The sequence below is a fragment of the Pseudophryne corroboree genome, chromosome 8 (assembly GCF_028390025.1).
Source record: "Pseudophryne corroboree isolate aPseCor3 chromosome 8, aPseCor3.hap2, whole genome shotgun sequence".
NCBI lineage: Eukaryota > Metazoa > Chordata > Amphibia > Anura > Myobatrachidae > Pseudophryne > Pseudophryne corroboree.
The window spans coordinates 380,213,866-380,230,010 of record NC_086451.1 but is presented as its reverse complement, the minus strand read 5'-3'; the positions used below and the strand labels follow the sequence as shown (position 1 = coordinate 380,230,010).

General features: G+C 46.2%; 1 protein-coding gene across 6 annotated transcripts in view; it reads left to right on the top strand.

Annotated features, from left to right (window-relative positions):
- Positions 1–16,145, top strand: part of LOC134949185 (leucine-rich repeat and fibronectin type III domain-containing protein 1-like protein) — a 934,368-nt gene that overhangs the window by 182,147 nt on the left and 736,076 nt on the right. Inside the window, exon 1 of one of the 6 annotated variants that reach the window (XM_063937627.1) lies at positions 9,647–9,780. The exons of the other annotated variants lie outside the window; for them this stretch is intronic. The gene's annotated coding sequence lies outside the window, so the exon portion shown is untranslated. Of the gene's footprint in view, positions 1–9,646; positions 9,781–16,145 lie in introns of those variants that run through there. 6 annotated transcript variants of the gene reach the window in all.

The window sequence follows — 16,145 nt, the reverse complement described above, 5'->3', positions numbered from 1 at the left end:
TGCATCCTTTAAATGCTCTATAGTCAATAATATACTGTCCCTATCCAGGGTATCAATATTTTCAGTCAGGGAATCCGACCAAGCCACTCCAGCACTGCACATCCAGGCTGAGGCGATTGCTGGTCGTAGTATAACACCAGTATGTGTGTATATACCTTTTAGGATATTTTCCAGCTTTCTATCAGCTGGTTCCTTGAGGGCGGCCGTATCAGGAGACGGTAACGCCACTTGTTTTGATAAGCGTGTGAGCGCCTTATCTACCCTAGGGGGTGTTTCCCAACGCGCCCTAACCTCTGGCGGGAAAGGGTATAATGCCAATAATTTATTAGAAATCAGCAGTTTTTTATCGGGGGAAACCCACGCTTTGTCACACACCTCATTTAATTCATCTGATTCAGGAAAAACTATGGGTAGTTTTTTCACACCCCACATAATACCCTTTTTTGTGGTACTTGTAGTATCAGAAATGTTCAAAGCATCCTTCATTGCCGTGATCATGTAACGTGTGGCCCTACTGGACATTACGTTTGTCTCGTCACCGTCGACACTGGAGTCAGTATCCGTGTCTGGGTCTGTGTCGACCATCTGAGGTAACGGGCGCTTTAGAGCCCCTGACGGTGTTTGAGACGCCTGGACAGGCACTAACTGATTTGTCGGCTGTCTCATGTCGTCAACAGTTTTTTGCAAAGTGCTGGCACTGTCACGTAATTCCTTCCATACGACCATCCAGTCAGGTGTCGACTCCCTAGGGGGTGACATCACTATTACAGGCAATTGCTCCGCCTCCACATCATTTTCCTCCTCATACATGTCGACACAATCGTACCGACACACAGCACACACACAGGGAATGCTCTGATAGAGGACAGGACCCCACGAGCCCTTTGGGGAGACAGAGGGAGAGTTTGCCAGCACACACCAGAGCGCTATATATATATATGCAGGGATAACCTTATATAAGTGTTTCTCCCTTCTATAGCTGCTGTATATGTATTTTCTGCCAATTAGTGCCCCCCCTCTCTTGTTTTACCCTGATTCTGTAGCAGGACTGCAGGGGAGAGTCTGGGAGCCTTCCTTCCAGCGGAACTGTGAGGGAAAATGGCGCTTGTGTGCTGAGGAGATAGGCTCCGCCCCCTTCACGGCGGCCTTTTCTCCCGCTTTTTTTAGGAAAACTGGCAGGGGTGAAATGCATCCATATAGCCCAGGAGCTATATGTGATGTATTTCTTTAGCCATATAAGGTTTAAACATGTTTTATTGCGTCTCAGGGCGCTCCCCCCCAGCGCCCTGCACCCTCAGTGACCGGAGTGTGAAGTGTGCTGAGAGCAATGGCGCACAGCTGCAGTGCTGTGCGCTACCTTATTGAAGACAGGAACGTCTTCTGCCGCCGATTTTTCCGGACCTCTTCGCTCTTCTGGCTCTGTAAGGGGGCCGGCGGCGCGGCTCCGGGACCCATCCAGGCTGAACCTGTGATCGTCCCTCTGGAGCTAATGTCCAGTAGCCAAGAAGCCCAATCCACTCTGCAGTCAGGTGAGTTCGCTTCTTCTCCCCTTAGTCCCACGATGCAGTGAGCCTGTTGCCAGCAGGTCTCACTGAAAATAAAAAAAACTATTTAGAACTTTTACTCTAAGCAGCTCTGGAGAGCTACCTAGCATGCACCCTTCTCGGCCGGGCACAAAAATCTAACTGAGGCTTGGAGGAGGGTCATGGGGGGAGGAGCCAGTGCACACCAGGTGACCTAAAAGCTTTTACTTTTGTGCCCAGTCTCCTGCGGAGCCGCTATTCCCCATGGTCTTTACGGAGTTCCCAGCATCCACTAGGACGTCAGAGAAAATAAGAATTTACTTACCGATAATTCTATTTCTCATAGTCCGTAGTGGATGCTGGGCGCCCATCCCAAGTGCGGATTGTCTGCAATACTTGTATATAGTTATTGTTACAAAAATCGGGTTGTTTATTGTTGTGAGCCATCTTTTCAGAGGCTCCTACGTTTATCATACTGTTAACTGGGTTCAGTTCACAAGTTGTACGGTGTGATTGGTGTGGCTGGTATGAGTCTTACCCGGGATTCAAGATCCTTCCTTATTATGTACGCTCGTCCGGGCACAGTATCCTAACTGAGGCTTGGAGGAGGGTCATAGGGGGAGGAGCCAGTGCACACCAGCTAGTCATAAAGCTTTTACTTTTGTGCCCAGTCTCCTGCGGAGCCGCTATTCCCCATGGTCCTTACGGAGTTCCCAGCATCCACTACGGACTATGAGAAATAGAATTATCGGTAAGTAAATTCTTATTTTTACTGACCTCTATTTTATTTCTTACTGACTAATGGACATTTGACTTATTTTTATTAATAACTGTCAGTAAATGTTCTGGCTATTCTGTCACCTCTATTGTATAATTGTGCATTGAGCAGAAGTATGTGATTGCTGCGCAGTGTAGGCCCGGCCAGTCCAGCTGTCGCTGATGTTTATCATAATGGTTATACTGTAGCAGAGAAAAGTGACGTTTTAGTTATCATTGTGATTTGCTGTTATTACCCACTGAGCACGCGTTGATCGAAATAGAATAGAGCTTATAGTTCCGCTGTTTATAAGAAAAACTGAAAACCTTAATAGTTATACAAAATAAGGCAAACATAGTGTAACATTTATAGTAAATAGTAACATTTATGGAAAGCCCACGCAAACACAGGGAGAACATAAAAATGGACTGGAAACTGGGGGCCATATTCTGTACTGGTGAGGCTCCTTGGGTCAACCAGAATTAGTTTGAAAGTCAATAGGTCAACCCATAGGGTTGACTTGCAATAGGTCGACAGGGTCATTATGTCGATATGTAAAAGGTAGACACTTGAAAAGGTCGACAGGTATGAAAGGTTGACACAGTCAGAAGGTCGACCTGGAAATGGTCGACACACAAAAGGTCGACACCGTTTTCTTCAAATTTTCTGGAGGTGTCATTTTCTGTGTTAAACCATGTGAACCCAATTAGTGTACCTCTTTGCCCGCCAAACTTTGGGCAAGGTGACTCGCTGCACTTGGCACAGGTTACTATTGCCAATCATAGTCAATGTGAATGGAACTGTAAATTATGAAAAAGTAAATAAAAAACCAACTTGTGTCGATCATTGCCGTGACAACCAGTTGAACTTGTTGACCTTTTACATGTCAACCTTTTGACCATGTTGACCTTTTGTACATATTGACCCAATGCATGTTGTCCATATAGGGTCAACCCATTCACTATCTACCTATCATCTGTGACCCATTCTTTATTATTGATGTTTCTCTTGAGATACTACAATACCTTAAGTTTGTTGTGGAAAATAGTGATTATATGTTTGCCAGATTAATGTTGGCACGGCTGCAATGGAGAAGGCTTGAGAGGGAATTCAATCATTTTGTTGGCGCCCAAACGTAATGGGCCCCATTGGAGCAGATCAGTTGCCCCCTGTTTTGGGCATGTGTGCGTGCCCTTTAGCACTGGTATTAGCCACGCAAAGCAACCAAACACCTCGTATATTAATGTTTGGATGTTAAAAGTGCTGACTTATCGCACATTTCTCTATCGTCCTAGTGGATGCTGGGGTTCCTGAAAGGACCATGGGGAATAGCGGCTCCGCAGGAGACAGGGCACAAAAAGTAAAGCTTTAGGATCAGGTGGTGTGCACTGGCTCCTCCCCCTATGACCCTCCTCCAAGCCAGTTAGATTTTTGTGCCCGGCCGAGAAGGGTGCAATCTAGGTGGCTCTCCTAAAGAGCTGCTTAGGAAAGTTTAGCTTAGGTTTTTTATTTTACAGTGAGTCCTGCTGGCAACAGGATCACTGCAACGAGGGACTTAGGGGAGAAGAAGTGAACTCACCTGCGTGCAGGATGGATTGGCTTCTTGGCTACTGGACATCAGCTCCAGAGGGACGATCACAGGTACAGCCTGGATGGTCACCGGAGCCTTGCCGCCGGCCCCCTTGCAGATGCTGAAGTAAGAAGAGGTCCAGAATCGGCGGCAGAAGACTCCTCAGTCTTCTAAAGGTAGCGCACAGCACTGCAGCTGTGCGCCATTTTCCTCTCAGCACACTTCACACGGCAGTCACTGAGGGTGCAGGGCGCTGGGAGGGGGGCGCCCTGGGAGGCAAATGAATACCTATTTTGGCTAAAAATACCTCACATATAGCCTCCGGAGGCTATATGGAGATATTTAACCCCTGCCAGAATCCGTTAAGAGCGGGAGACGAGGCCGCCGAAAAAGGGGCGGGGCCTATCTCCTCAGCACACAGCGCCATTTTCCCTCACAGAAAGGCTGGAGGGAAGGCTCCCAGGCTCTCCCCTGCACTGCACTACAGAAACAGGGTTAAAACAGAGAGGGGGGGCACTAATTTGGCGATATGCTTATATATATATTAAGATGCTATAAGGGAAAACACTTATATAAGGTTGTCCCTATATAATTATAGCGTTTTGGTGTGTGCTGGCAAACTCTCCCTCTGTCTCTCCAAAGGGCTAGTGGGTCCTGTCCTCTATCAGAGCATTCCCTGTGTGTGTGCTGTGTGTCGGTACGTGTGTGTCGACAGGTAGGAGGACGATGTTGGTGAGGAGGCGGAGCAATTGCCTGTAATGGTGATGTCACTCTCTAGGGAGTCGACACCGGAATGGATGGCTTATTTAGGAAATTACGTGATAATGTCAACACGCTGCAAGGTCGGTTGACGACATGAGACGGCCGACAAACAATTAGTACGGTCCAGACGTCTCAAAAACACCGTCAAGGGTTTTAAAACGCCCGTTTACTTTAGTCGGTCGACACAGACACAGACAGGGACACTGAATCCAGTGTCGACGGTGAATAAACAAACGTATTCCTTATTAGGGCCACACGTTAAAGGCAATGAAGGAGGTGTTACGTATTTCTGATACTACAAGTACCACAAAAGAGGGTATTATGTGGGATGTGAAAAAACTACCATAGTTTTTCCTGAATCAGATAAATTAAATAAAGTGTGTGATGATGCGTGGGTTCCCCCCGATAGAAAATTATGGGCGGTATACCCTTTCCCGCCAGAAGTTAGGGCGCGTTGGGAAACACCCTTTAAGGTGGATAAGGCGCTCACACGCTTATCAAAACAAGTGGCGGTACCGTCTATAGATAGGGCCGTCCTCAAGGACCAGCTGACAAGGCTGGAAAATATAATAAAAAGTATATACACACATACTGGTGTTATACTGCGGCCAGCGATCGCCTCAGCCTGGATGTGCAGAGCTAGGGTGGCTTGGTCGGATTCCCTGACTAAAAATATTGATACCCTTGACAGGGACAGTATTTTATTGACTATAGAGCATTTCTATATATGCGAGATGCACAGAGGGATATTTGCACTCTGGCATCATGAATAAACGCGATGTCCATAACTGCCAGAAGATGTTATGGACACGACAGTGGTCAGGTGATGCAGATTCCAAACGGCACAGTATGGCCGTATACAGGAAGAGGACTTGTTTGGGGTCGGTCCATCGGACCTGGTGGTCACGGCAACTGCTGGAAAATCCACCGTTTTTTACCCTAAGTCACATCTCTGCAGAAAAAGACACCGTCTTTTCAGCCTCAGTCCTCTCGTCCCTATAAGAACATATCTGCCCAGGGATAGAGGAAAGGGAAGAAGAATGCAGCAGGCAGCCCATTCCCAGGAACAGAAGCGTTCCACCGCGTCTGACAAGTTCTCAGCATGGCGCTGAGACCGTACAGGACCCCTGGATCCTACAAGTAGTATCCCGGGGGTACAGATGGGAATGTCGAGACGTTTCCCCTTCGCAGGCTCCTGAAGTCTGCTTTACCAAGTCTCCCTCCGACAAGGAGGTAGTATGGGAAAAAATTCACAAGCTGTATTCCCAGCAGGTGATAATTAAATTACCCCTCCTACTACAGAAAAGGGGTATTATTCCACACTATATTGTGGTACTGAAGCCAGAAGGCTAGGTGAGACTTATTCTAAAAATTTTTTTTTGAACACTTACAAAGGTTCAAATTAAGATGAAGTCACTCAGAGCAGTGATAACGAACCAGGAATAAGGGGACTATATAGTGTCCCGGGACATCAGGGATGCTTACCTCTATGTCCCAAATTTGCCCTTCTCACTAAGGGTACCTCAGGTTCGTGGTGCAGAACTGTCACTATCCGTTTCAGACGCTGCCGTTTGGATTGTCCACGGCACCCTGGGGTCTTTACCAAGGTAATGGCCGAATTGATGATTCTTCTTCGAAGAAAAGGCGTCTTAATTATCCCTTACTTGGACGATCTCCTGATAGGGGCATAGTCCAGGGAACAGTTGGAGGTCGGAGTAGCACTATCTCGGATACTGCTACAATCAGCACGGGTGGATTCTAAATATTCCAAAATCGCAGCTGATCCCGACGACACGTCTGCTGTGCCTAGGGATGATTCTGGACACAGTCCAGAAAAAGGTGTTTCTCCCGGAAGAGAAAGCCAGGGAGTTATCCGAGCAAGTCAGGAACCTCCTAAAAACAGTGCATCATTGCACAAGGGTCCTGGTAAAAATGGTGGCTTCCTACGAAGCAATTCCATTCGGCAGATTTCACGTAAGAACTTTTCAGTGGGATCTGCTGGACAAATGGTCCGGATCGCATCTTCAGATGCATCAGCGGATAACCCAATATCCAAGGACAAGGGTGTCTCTCCTGTGGTGGTTATAGAGTGCTCATCTTCTAGAGGGCAGCAGATTCGGCATTCAGGATTGGATGCTGGTAACCACGGAGCCCAGCCTGAGAGGCTGGGGAGCAGTCACACAAGGAAAAAATTTCCAGGGAGTGTGATCAAGTATGGAGACTTTTCTCCACATAAATATACTGGAGCTAAGGGTAAATTTATAATGCTCTAAGCTTAGCAAGACCTCTGCTTCAAGGTCAGCCGGTATTGATCCAGTGGGAAAAACATCACGGCAGTCGCCCACGTAAACAGACAGGGCGACACAAGAAGCAGGAGGGCAATGGCAGAAACTGCAAGGACTTTTCGCTGGGCGGAAAATCATGTGATAACACTGTCAGCAGTTTTTCATCCCGGGAATGGAAACTGGGAAGCAGACTTCCTCAGCACGACCTCCACCCGGGAGAGTGGAAACTTCATTGAGAAGTTTTTTCCACATGATTGTAAACCGTTGGGAAATACCAAAGGTGGACATGATGGCGTCCCGTCTGAACAAAAAACGGGACAGGTATTGCGCCAGGTCAAGAGACCCTCAGGCAATAGATGTGGACGTTCTGGTAACACCGTGGGTGTACCAGTCGGTGTATGTGTTCCCTCCTCTGCTTCTCATACCTAAGGTGCTGAGAATTATAAGACGTAGAGGAGTAAGAACTATACTCATGGCTCCGGATTGGCCAAGAAAGACTTGGTACCCGGAACTTCAAGAGATGCTTACAGAGGTCTTATGGCCTCTGCCGCTAAGAAGGGACTTGCTTCAGCAAGTACCATGTCTGTTCCAAGACTTACCGCAGCTGCGTTTGTCGGCATGGCGATGGAAAGCCGGATCCTAAAGGAAAAAAGGCATTCCGGAAGAGGTCATTCCTACCCTGGTCAAAGCCAGAAAGGAGGTGACCGCACAACATTATCACCACGTGTGGCGAAAATATGTTGCGTGGTGTGAGGCCAGGAAGGCCCCACAAAGAAATTTCAACTCGGTCGTTTCCTGCATTTCCTGCAAACAGGAGTGTCTATGGGCCTCAAATTGGGGTCCATTAAGGTTCAAATTCGGCCCTGTAAATTTTCTTCCAGAAAGAATTGGTTTCAGTTCCTGAAGTCCAGAAGTTTGTCAAGGGAGTATTGCATATACAAACCCCTTTTTTGTGCCTCCAGTGGCACTGTGGGATCTCAACGTAGTTCTGGGATTCCTCAAATCACATTGGTTTAAAACCAGTCAAATATGTGGATTTGAAGCATCTCACATAAAAAGTGACCATGCTCTTGGCCCTGGCCTGGACCAGGCGAGTGTCAAATTGGTGGTTTTTTCTCAAAAAAGCCCATATCTGTTTGTCCATTCGGACAGGGCAGAGCTGCGGACTCGTCCCCAGTTCTCTCCCTAAGGTGGTGTCAGTGTTTCACCTGAACCAGCTTATTGTGGTGCCTTGCACCTACTAGGGACTTGGAGGACTCCAAGTTGCTAGGAGTTGTCAGGGCCCTGAAAATATGTTCCAGGACAGCTGGAGTCAGAAAATCTGACTCGCTGTTTATACTGTATGCACCCGACAAGTTGGGTGCGCCTGCTTCTAAGCAGGCGATTGCTCGTTGGATTTGTAACACAATTCAACTTGCACATTCTGAGGCAGGCCTGCCACAGTCTAAATCGGTTAAGGCCCATTCCACAAGGAAGGTGGGCTCATCTTGGGCGGCTGCCCGAGAGGTCTCGGCATTACAACTCTGCCGAGCAGCTACGTGGTCAGGGGAGAACACGTTTGTAAAATTCTACAAATTTGATATCCTGGCAAAAGAGGACCTGGAGTTCTCTCATTCGGTGCTGCAGAGTCATCCGCACTCTCCCGCCCGTTTGGGAGCTTTGGTATAATCCCCATGGTCCTTTCAGGAACCCCAGCATCCACTAGGACGATAGAGAAAATAAGAATTTACTTACCGATAATTCTATTTCTCGGAGTCCGTAGTGGATGCTGGGCGCCCATCCCAAGTGCGGATTATCTGCAATACTTGTACATAGTTACAAAAATCGGGTTATTATTGTTGTGAGCCATCTTTTTAGAGGCTCCGCTGTTATCATACTGTTAACTGGGTTTAGATCACAAGTTGTACGGTGTGATTGGTGTGGCTGGTATGAGTCTTACCCGGGATTCAAAATTCCTCCCTTATTGTGTACGCTCGTCCGGGCACAGTACCTAACTGGCTTGGAGGAGGGTCATAGGGGGAGGAGCCAGTGCACACCACCTGATCCTAAAGCTTTACTTTTTGTGCCCTGTCTCCTGCGGAGCCGCTATTCCCCATGGTCCTTTCAGGAACCCCAGCATCCACTACGGACTCCGAGAAATAGAATTATCGGTAAGTAAATTCTTATTTTTTAGCTCGCACCTTAGGAGGCTGTGAGCTGAAATGTGTCCCACTGCGGCTATTTGCACTTGAACGGGGGTATTATCTAGTGGCAACCACGGGGAACATCAATTGAATTCCACACTTGCTTTTAATAGACCATTCTGTTTCCATTATACTGTAATAGTTTAGCACAGTAGTCTTGTAACAGGTGGCTCTTAAAGAGCCGACTCTTTAGAACTCTTTGAAGATACTAAGGGGTCCATTCATGAAGCAGTGACAACAGTGGAGAAACAGACCACTGGAGAAGTAGGCTCATGGCAACCAATCCGCATCTCCCTTACATTTTATAGAACGTACTTGATAAAGGCTTCCTTCAAAGCTGATTGGTTGCCATGGGCAACTTCTCCACTGGTACCTTTCTCCACTCTTTTCACTGCTTCATGAATAGAACCCTAATTTTGTTAGTGTAATCCAAGAATGTGGCTCTGCACAAAGATTGGCATCGTGGTTCTTTCTCACTGGCGGTCAATATAAGAATTGTTACTTTGTCGTCAAATTGCCCTTCGACCAATGACTTTTTATATATTGTTTTTTACTAGCCCAAGGCCTTTTTGCTTGCAGAGAGACTTGCGAATATTCATTATCTGTGCTGGCCATCTTAGTCCTCCTTGTTTGCCGGTCGTCTTTGTTACCTTACCATACCCTGCTGAAAGCGAGGACCAGCACACTCTCCATTCAGAAGGTGAGTGGAAGTCTCTTGGTGTGAAATCACCTCGTGCTGTTGAACAGCAGAAAGTAAAAGTCTGCAACACAGCTATTACCAAGGCATTATTACTCTCTTGATGCAGCAAGCCGATAGTTAACTGAAACATCATTGAGATGATGGTCACAAATAAAATAGCCAAGATGCATTGGGAATGACAAGTATGCTGTAGTGCCTAAGGTAAAGAGAGTTCAGAGTCTACTTTACCAGTTTAAACCCCTTGCCAAGATCTTATTGTTGATTTGATAACAGAATCAATCTCTGCTTGACTCTGCTTCCTCCGCACAGCCCCCAGAACAATGCCGTCCTCGCTCCCATGTTGACAATAGCAAGCCTGTGCATTGTGTGGCTGTGGCCAGTTTCCAGTAGCAATAGCGCACCATTTCTGCATTTACGTCCACGGGCCATAAATTACTGTTTACAGAGGACACTAGCTGTACGTAAGAAGCAGGAATACAAAAAGCATTAGCTTTCAAATGGCTTATAGTCTATACTATTATAATTGAGCTTTGTTCCTGAGTAGTCATTAAACACTTTTGCCATCCCCTCTCGGGCTTGCGTATGTTGGCTGTGATCACTCTATGCAGCGTTGCCAGCACAAAATGACAGTGCTAGATAAACGGAGTCACGTCTCATTGCACCTTTTTACGCGACATATCTGAAGGGCCTATTGATTTCAGCAGGATAAATTGGATGCATTTATCACATTTTAAAAGGGAAAAAAATACCTTATTTATCAGTAGTAGGCTTGCATTGAAATAATTTTTATGTAAATATCCACTGTAACAAAGCAGCCTCATTTATTCTACATAAAGAACCTGTTTCCCCCTTTACTAATATGAGTGCGTGCCAACACGCAGAGAAGACGCCAATCTATCCATAGACGATATTAGAACAGTGCCTCTAGTGGTCACTTGACAAATAGTGAAATGCTTGTAATTTGCATGGCGAAGGTAATAAACTTTTAGAATTTTTTCCCCCAACATATAAAAGACGTTTATGCAGCATAAGTGTTTCCTATAGTTTAGAGCAATTGGGACGTATGCAAATGAACTGTATCCTATCTCTGCCTACATCAATCTATTTGCCTCTTTATCTAATCTTTAGTAGCAGCCTGACAAACCTCTAATTGGTGTATGTTTGGTTAGAGAGCACCCGTTTTTATAAATGCCACCATGATTGAATATATATATTTTTTACAACCAGAAAACAGCAGAAACATGAATAAGACTCTTTCAAATACATCTTATTATCTATTTGGGAATAGCCAAATCTTATTATGTGCGTGTTTATTGTGTCTCTGTAGCATTGCAATTGAGAATCGGATACCATGATTTATGTACGGTTTTTGTACACTTATTATATGTGGTGGGGAAAAAAAAAGCACCGCAAACACGACTGAAAAACAGTGACTTGTTATCTCATTGGCAGATGATAGGATTAGCGAATCACTAGGCACCCTTATAATTACTCATAGCTCCATGCATTCCCTATTATAAATGAAATCAAATTATGCTCAGTATAATTTTAACTTAGCCAGCCATTTAATTCTATCAACTCATATCAAATGCTGTGTGAGGATCTTTTTAATGCTTTTAGTGAGTCGCAAGAAATATTCATTGATGGAAGTAGACTAATTGTTTTCTTGTGGATTTTCTGGAGCATGTCTTTTGCTTATTTTAGGAATTACTGTATTAACTGGTTTTCATTCCCTAGTTTCTGGCAGTGCTGCTGGTTCTCAGTAAACCCTTTGGTAGCATCCTGCCAGTACAGAGTGAGGAGTCATGTGGTCGTTTAACTATAGAATGTCTGGGCTCTCTTAGGGCTTTGTGAAGGAAGCCTTCATTCTGGCATATTGCAGATGGAAAATACACTCTTTACCACTTTGTGCATGTTCAATAGTTTGCTGAGCTTGCAGTTGGACGTTGACCTTATGCTGGCAGTGTCTGTCTACCGACATGTGAGAAGAGGAGTTGGCCCAGCAGACGATACCAGTGATCATTGGGAAGGTAAATATTGCTGAATATTGGCGGCACCTGAATGTGCGATGCAAAACAAAGGTTACTGCCCATTGTGGGCCAGATTGATAAATAGAGGCCATACTCACCATTAAGCGATCTACAGTACCAAGGGGTTGGGTATGTGTGACCGGCGGTCTCCTCACAATACTGACGCTGGAATCCAAGCTGATAGATGGCTGGCATGGGGGAGAGCGCAACGAAGCTCGCCACAGGTCCTATTCCCACTCTATGGGTGTCGTGGACACCCACAAGTGGGAATAGTCCCTGTTGGTCGTCATGCCGACCAGCGGGATATTCAGCCATCGGGATCCCGGCATCAGTATTGTGATCGGTGGTCTTCTGACTGCTGGTCACATAACCGCATCCCGTACCAAGGACTTTCTTGCTCCTGCTGCTACTGAACATGCCCCCACCACAGTGCATTCACTCTTGTTCTCCTCATATATAGTCACTACAGGGGGAAAGTCATAGGGGTAAACAGGCTGTGCACTACAAGTTGAGACTCCGATATATAAAATGCTTGGGTCCAGAAGTATGTTGGATGTCTGATTTTTCCGTATTTTGGCATACAGACTCCCCAAGGTAGACCTGTCACCTGCAGCACCTCCGGCCAGGCCACAGGAGGTAATCTGTGGTGCAGTGATGTAGCTCCCCAAATCAGCAGCAGCACTGATCCAGACATGAAGGCTGGTGTAGGGCTAAGAACTTCAGAGGAGCGCAGAGTAGCCAGGAGGCAAGTTGCCCAGAGGTCCTGATGAATGCAGGGTCAGTGCTGGGTCTTATAACCAGAGTCCGTGGAGAACCATTGAGGGTAGGTGGCAGCTTGTCTGGGGAGTGGAGGTGGCAAAAGCAGGATAGGGACTCGGGAACCACAGACATAGCAGTGAGGGAGGTCCACCAGTAAGCCGTGTCACTCCTGGCACTGTGTCACTCCCAACACCGAGTTAAGCAGTTTGGCATGGCTGATCTGTCAGGGAAGCAGGCATGAATGGTGCCCCACAGATTAGACCCACAAGAACTGGAGAAGAGCGGGCCCGAAAAAGTCACCAGAACAGCCCTGTGGAACACTCTGTATGTGTAGCCCAATCACGTTATAGAAATTAGATGACGTCACTGACATGGCTCCTGGAATCCTATGGTTTTTAAAATATTTTGGTTTTCAGAACAACAGATTTGCACCAATCAACCTGTACTGCTTGCTATCTCACCTGTGTAACCATATTAGGAGTACCACATGGGGCTACCAGCTTGAGAAGAGATGTACAACATGTATTTTGCTGGGTAGGCAGCATTGACAACCACAACTCTGTAATAGGAAAGAGGAACCTATATTTGTGCTCCTTTCAGCCTGTAAACATTGTGCCACACTGTAAGGATCGGAATTGCAGTCTTATATAGTACACGCCTCACAATTATCAGGTGCCTATGGCCTTGCTCTGCAAAGTCTCATCTCGCACAGTGCACCTGCCGGGTGACCTGGAAAACATGAACTGTTTGGGGTCCTGAGGGCAGAGTTTGAGAGCCACAGCGTCTAAAGTGACTTATTATAAATGCATTGACTGTGAGAGAGTATGTTACTAAATCATATCATATTCATGGTCAGACGAAGATTCTACAATGTATCATATCTACTGTGACACTATATAATTTGCTCTGGAGTGTGAAATAAAATATTTTATAACCTCTCGATCAGCTTTTAGTGGAACTTATTAATTTATATACTTATGTCCAATGCTTCATGGCAAACCGCTGACAGCAGAAGTGATTTACAGGTAGTTGATCTAATTAAGCAGTTTTCTATTTTTTTTCCATAAGGATCATTGTTAGTACAACCCTGTCACTTACCATTCACTACCACAGCAAAATAGCGATGTTCAGTACTTTGCACATGCGCCAGACCTGTACTGCGCATGAGCGGTACGGGTCCTGCCCCATCGAACGCACTACGGTTGCAGATGTCAGGTGATTGACAGCCTGCAGATATGTGCAGTGGCGCACGTGGGGGAATGGGGGCGGGGGGGTTCTGAGTACCCTGAAACACCCCCGACAGACCAATTTCGTTTTCATGTAATAGGGGTGTCTGCCGTGACCCACTATTAAACTCCGCCCCTCAAGTGTTGTCTCCGCCCCTTTTCAAACACCCTCAAAAGGCGAGTTGTGCAAAGAGCAGATCTGTCATTGCTGTGTTTCCACACAGCTGCTGCTGTGATCTCTGCCTCCACCCGTCCCGTCTCATGTACTTTCCAAGCTCTCAATGCTGCTGCTGCTGATGATGATAATGTTGTTGTTCCCACTTCCAAACACAGAGGCACTTCACTATAATTTTCTCCTTCACTATAATTTAAATCTTAAACATACTGTATATACATATTATATATATATATATATATATACAGGTTGAGTATCCCTTATCCAAAATGCTTGGGACCAGAGGAATTTTGGATATGGGATTTTTCCGTATTTTGGAATAATTGCATACCATAATGAGATATCATGGTGATGGGACCTAAATGTAAGCACAGAATGCATTTATGTTACATATACACCTTATACACACAGCCTGAAGGTCATTTAAGCCAATATTTTTTATAACTTTGTGCATTAAACAAAGTGTGTCTACATTCACACAATTCATGTATGTTTCATATACACCTTATATACACAGTCTGAAGGTCATTTAATACAATATTTTTAATAACTTTGAATATTAAACAAAGTTTGTGTACATTGAGCCATCAGAAAACAAAGGTTTCACTATCTCACTCTCACTCAAAAAAGTCCGTATTTCGGAATATTCCGTATTTCGGAATATTTGGATATTGGATACTCAACCTGTGTGTATGTATATATATATATATATATATATATATATATATATATATAATATAGCATGTAGCAGAAGCCGCACTCCCACACTTCCATTTAGTTAGTTGCTGGGGTGCTTTAACCCAGGAGTGTCCAACAGCGTGGACGTCACCTTGTATATGTAACAGTAGAGAGCACTCACCAGTCTTCTGATATATAGATTCCTCAAAGTTTTATTATCACATAGAAAGTAGAAACATGTCTGTCGACGTTTCGGTCCTCACAGGGACCTTTTGTCAAGACCACCAGAAAAGAGTAGGATAAATGCAATATTGGATCACGCACTGGATCCCATATGCACTTATACAAAATGCCTCCTGCTGCATTAACATTTCTGAGTATCGCTGCTGCTTCCAAGTAAGCAGTGGCGATGCTCCCTCCAACCACATCTGAATTGGGCCCGTAACAGTAAAACATGGCAGAGCAATGTACAATGGGCCTAATTCAGACCTGATCGCAGCAGCAAATTTGTTAGCAGTTGGCCAAAACCATGTGCACTGCAGTGCGGGGGGGGCAGATATAACATGTAGAGAGAGAGTTAGATTTGGGTGGGGTGTGTTCACACTGAAATCTTAATTGCAGTGTATAAATAAAGCAGCCAGTATTTACCCTGCACAGATACAAAATAACCCACCCAAATCTAACTTTCTCTGCACATGTTATATCTGCCACACCTGCAGAGGCAGATTTACCGCTAGGCAACCAAAGCAGTTGCCTAGGGCCCGGCGGGTCCCAAGGGCCAGAGGCGGGCCCCCCCGCTTGTGTCACTGAGACACTCTGCCGCTCCGTCCGGCGGCAGCGTGTCTCAGCTGTCAGGAGGAGAGCGCGGCTATGTCTGGCGGTTCGTGTGCCAATCAGAGCTCGCGAACCGGCAGCCAATCAGGAGCCGCCGCTGCCGGTCCGCGTTCTCTGATTGGCTCACAAACCGGCGGCTAGTTTGAAGTCCTACACGCCGCCGCCACCGGTGCCAGACATAGCCGCGCTCTCCTCCTGACACCCTCACAGCCGGACGGAGCAGCAGCAGTAAGCACTGCAGTACTGCTGTGGGGGCATTTGTGTACCTGGCACTTTGGGGACAATTGTATACCTGGCACTGTGGGGGCAATTGTATATCTGGCACTGTGGGGGCAATTGTATACCTGGCACTGTGGGGGCATTTGTATACCTGGCACTGTGGGGGCATTTGTATACCTGGCACTGTGGGGGCATTTGTATACCTGACACTGTGGGGGCATTTGTGGATCTGGCACTGTGGGGGCATTTGTATACCTGGCACTGTGGGGGCATTTGTATACCTGGCACTGTGAGGGCATTTGTGGATCTGGCACTGTGGGGGCATTTGTATACCTGGCACTGTGGGGGCAATTGTGGATCTGGCACTGTGGGAGCAATTGTGGATCTGGCACTGCGCTATTGGGGGCATATGTCTGTGTATCACGTCCCATTTTAATTGACCAC